Source organism: Cyprinodon variegatus, unplaced genomic scaffold (assembly GCF_000732505.1).
Source record: "Cyprinodon variegatus isolate N-32 unplaced genomic scaffold, C_variegatus-1.0 Scaffold61, whole genome shotgun sequence".
Taxonomy (NCBI): domain Eukaryota; kingdom Metazoa; phylum Chordata; class Actinopteri; order Cyprinodontiformes; family Cyprinodontidae; genus Cyprinodon; species Cyprinodon variegatus.
In genome coordinates, this window is record NW_015150514.1 from 1065337 (window position 1) to 1068934 (window position 3598).

Genomic DNA, 3598 nt, shown 5'->3' on the forward strand with positions numbered 1-3598 from the left:
CAAAGCAGAGATAATCACGGGGAGGGGGGAATAAAAGTAAAATGAATGGAAGCAGAATCTGATGGGTTGATAAGAAGGACATTAATGCAGAATTGCACCCATAGCAGGCAGTGAGTGATACATATATATATATATATATATATAGTTTCCTTTTTGATGTTTTTATGGCTGAAAAACAATTTTCAGTTGTGCAAACCTGAAAAACTGTGGTAAATATAGGGAACATATTCTAAGTCAACTAAGAAACCAACATAGCTGTAATCTTTAACAGCAGTTAATGAGTTCCCAGCGATTATGATATGTTTATGCATTTAACAGTTGCTGTTATCCAAAGTGACTTAAAAAATAGACACAATTTTACAGTTATCATCAATATGACAATATGTTCTCTAGAGGAAAATCCCTAGTCAGAATCAGTAGTGCCAGCAAAAAGAGCAAGAGGTAAGTACAGAAACAGTGGTAGAGGGATACAGAGGTATGGGTAAGAGTTAGGATAGATGATGCTCTTTGAAGAGGTTGGTCTTTAGGAGTTTCCTGAAGATAGAAAGGGAAGCTACTGTTCATGTAGCACTTGTTAGGTCATCCCACCATCTTGGAACAACACATGAAAACAGTCTGGATTGTCTTAATAGTGGTGTAGGCACTGCTAGACGACAATCCATTGTTGTACGGAGTGACTGAGTTGTGACAGAAGTCTTTGCAAGAAGGTTTAAGTAGATGGGAGCTTTACCCTTAGTACCCTTAATTATATTGTTAAGTTGTAATCATTTCAAAGGTTGAACGTTCTGCTAACTTTTTGTGTTTTTGTGTTGAAAACTGAAAGCCCAATCTGGAGTCGGCTTTGAGTTAGAGTTCAACTCCTATATTCCTTCCAATTAAGTGCTGTTACACCTATGCTGCTGCTAATTAATGGTGATTATCTAAATTTTAATTAAATGAATCATAATATTATACTATTATGATTCATTATACTACTATTATTATTCTATTATTTGCTGCCCCCAGCAGCAAATAATAGTATAATAATAGTAGTATAATAATGTGTGTGTAGACAGAACAATAAATGACAGTCCAACAGTTACTATTAAATAACTATTAAATAGTAACTGTTGGACTGTCTTTTATTGTTCTGTCTACACACACATTGAACTGACTGTGATTTAGGACAGCAGATGAAAGTGTTAATCAAGCCTAAATCATAATTAAACACATGACTCTGTTTTCAAAATATAATAATTTATAAACAAAAATCACTAAACTCTAATTCAAATATATTCAAGTTGAACTCTGGACTAAACTAGTGAAACTCAACTAAACTAAATAGTCTCTATGTACAGAAAAACAAAGGAATTAAAAAAATGGTTGAAAATGGTTCACAGGTTGACGTGGATGTTTGAACTTTTGAAAAGTTTGGAATGAGGTTGAAAGCTTTAAAACTAATCTAGAGCAACTGGAATGTGTTCAGACAAATTGACAATGCATATCAGAGGAGATAAATAAAACATTATTGAAATGAAATGTTCTTAAAGATTTGCTTAATTAGAATTCAATATCATATAAGTTAATTGTATCCTATCCTTTTGTGATAATAGTTAAATATAAGGCCCATCCAGCATCTTTAGGCTTGGCTCATAACACAATGGAGCTAGCAGACCATTTTGAAAGGACTCTTTTGGTCCCTTTTGGCAATCAATTGTATTGAATATATGAGGAATCATAACACTAAGATTATATTAATGCTCAAACCTTGAGATTTAGCTTTATAAACAACAGCTCAAAACATGTCAGCATGTGGTACCATGCGGTTAGGGCTGCAACTATTACTATTTTGCTAATCGATTAATCTGTCGATATTTTTCAATTCATTAATAATCAGATATCAAAGGTTCCTTAAAGAAGATTATTTAAAGAATTGAACCAAGTGAAACTTACGGTAATGCCTTTCCACTCGAGAAGTTGTGGATAAAGCATATTGACCGACAGAAACCTTTTTTTTATATTATATGCAAATTATTAATATATATCTTTACCATTTTGGTATAATTAATCCTCCTAGTAGATTTTTCTATCAGCTAAAGTCATTTTTAGAGTCTCTATACTCCATTTAACGATTACTAAATTGGTTGATGATTTTTTTAACAATCGATTAATCTGATTGTTTCTGCCTTACGTGCGGCCACCATTTGTTTCTTGCTTTACAACTCCCTAAACAAAAAAGGGCATGACAGCAATCCTGACATGTATGTTTTAAAGACTATCTTTATGTTTTAAAGACTATGAACTCTTTTGTGAAACAGGTTTCTAATTTTCTAAACCATACCTCCAGAGGAATGAACTCTGCACTTCACACCATATTCATCTGGAGTACGGCCCAAATCAAGCCAGATGGTCTGAAAAGTAGGACACTCTTAGTTTGAATGTTTTGCTGTCTGGAATGACATATCCCTCTTGTCCTAACACCCACACCTGGGTTAGCTCTTCCAGTGAGAGGAGAGGAGATCCAAAAGAAGGAGAAAGATGTGCTGGCATGCACGGATTAGATGTTTCTGCTTTAACCATCTACTTCTGGGTCAGGTAGGAGCTGTTTGACGAATGTCCCCCCAGTTACTGCCTCGGCTGCCCCCCTTCACATGGTTTTGGCCTATATCTAACATAAGTTTTGTTGTTTTAAGGTATATATGGATCTCATTGGGAAAAGAAAAACTGCTGTAACACCACAACAGCATCAGTGGGTGGAGATAAAGCAACAGCAACAACATTAATGGAAAAACATTCTGTCCGTTAACCTGCTTGCCTGACATCATTTTTTTTATTATTATTTTTTTAGATTATATATACCACATGCCATAAAGTTGCTGGTCAAGATTCTCAGTCTGCTGTTTTTTTTTTTTTTTTTACTTTTTTGGAATACCATAAAGTTGAACGAAAGGAAAAAATAAAACTCAAAAACACAGTAGCAATCATTCAAAATGGCCCTTCTCAGTCAAAATGGCCGAATGGCAGCAAAATCCCCTCCAACTTCCAGTGCCTGGCCTTCTCATGGGGGTGCATATTTTTTTACTCTGAATCCGCCCTTTCACTGAATTAGAGGGTCTGACCAGGAGGTAACGCTTGTCTTTAGATCTTAATGTCAACAAGTCATGACACAAAGAATATTTTAGATGTTAAAAAAGGAATGGTAGGGGACTAGCCAAAGTCAGTTCTTTTAGACTACAGGGTCAGCTGTTCAATCAAGTAATCAGAAGCACAGGAGAACCACAGCGGAGGGTACTGTCACCATTCCTTTTTACTCTGTTTACCTTTGACCTCCAGTACCAGACAGAGTCCTGTCAAAGGTGCACAAGACGCTGAGTACAGAGAGCTTGCGGCATGGTGTGGAAACAATCAATGGCAAGTTACCGGGAAGGAAGGACTTAAAAGACAACTCAGAATTCTTTTCCAAAATTCTGTTGTCCTAGACTTAGACAACTTTCATTTTGTATACACAGAGTGTATACAAAACAAAATTGTTTTGTTCAGCTTTCAGACAGTAACAGCTTAGCAGTGAAATGAACATTTCCATTTCACAAAGTGCAGCACTGATCAAATGTAAACAGTA

At 35.5% G+C, this 3598-nt stretch overlaps 1 protein-coding gene across 1 annotated transcript in view; it reads left to right on the forward strand.

Annotated features, from left to right (window-relative positions):
- inpp4b (inositol polyphosphate-4-phosphatase type II B) overlaps positions 1-3598 on the forward strand; it is a 244589-nt gene that overhangs the window by 12044 nt on the left and 228947 nt on the right. The gene's annotated exons all lie outside the window — the stretch shown is intronic.